The following is a 1,187-nucleotide window of genomic DNA, read 5'->3' as shown; positions in this document are numbered from 1 at the left end:
ACTCTGCAGAGGTATGCTTTTTATACTCTCTAATGAGGCATCCAGATACCATGCTGTTCCACCTTTTTGCTTCATTAAACTTGAAGAATGTTCTGCCAGTCACCTAGCCAAAATTGATAATTTACAAAACAGCTATGAGAAAACAGAGCAAAAGTCTGACATTCTCTAGACTTGAAGCAGCAAACATGCCAGGTGAGATTCATCTCATCCATCTGTAGCATTCTTCATTGTAAGCTGCTGACCATTCTCTGAAGCTAGGAGGCAGTATGGCCTTCTGACTAGTGTCCTCCTGAAGGGAAGGTGAATCCTGTCACTCCTACTCAAATGAAACAAAACTTAGTAGTAAAATACTTTAGCCCAGATTCGATTATTCCCAGAATGTGTGAATTTCAACTTTGCTGTTCATGTATCACATTTCTGGGGACAAAGGCATATTTAAAAATCAAACAGGTTTTGAAGCAACTTTTGAAAATCTAAATGCCGTTTAGGCATCTGGCAGAGATGAAGTTCTTTGAAGTTCTATGTCTATGACTCTCTTTAACCACACTGAGTAGGAAAAGTCATAATTCCCATGTCATCAAAGTAAAGAGAGAGTATTCAGGTGCTGCTTTTTGAAATCTGGATACATTTTTCATGCTGTACACCTGGCTTGAAGGCAATGCCCATGAAATCATTTGCTATAAACTGCACAAGCTCTGATTTTAAAGGGTGATTTAGTAACAAATGACTGTATTGCCTCTGGAATTCTGTGGAATCAAGGCAAGAATAAGAAGTAGCAGTGCTAGAAAGAAGGCAAGTGTTATCAGAAGAATAAAATTGTGGATTAAGAAACGCAGCTTCCTTTCTCAGAATAGGAAGAGACTGCCTGTGATAACAGTAATCAGAACCAGAGACACTACCAAGCACTAAGAAGCAAGTTAATTAACAGAGAGTAATATCCACAGTTTTTCCAGCTCTACTGAGAAAATACAAGACTTCTGTTGAATTTTCAGGCCTAGGCAAGGAAGCGGACATGAATTTCCCCATTCTTTTTGGGATAGCATAATACCAGTCTGAATCTAAGTTTCCAAGCTACCTGCACATTAAAACTTTCAACTTTAATGCTTAGTTCAAGTCTGTGTGTTCAGGAAAACTGTGTGCAGAATTGCAATCGAGACATTAAGTGGCTTATTCGCTCTCCAATTTAA

This window comes from Meleagris gallopavo, chromosome 4 (genome assembly GCF_905368555.1).
Source record: "Meleagris gallopavo chromosome 4, MGAL_WU_HG_1.1, whole genome shotgun sequence".
In the NCBI taxonomy this organism is placed as follows: Eukaryota; Metazoa; Chordata; class Aves; order Galliformes; family Phasianidae; genus Meleagris; species Meleagris gallopavo.
Note: the sequence above shows the minus strand (reverse complement) of the source record.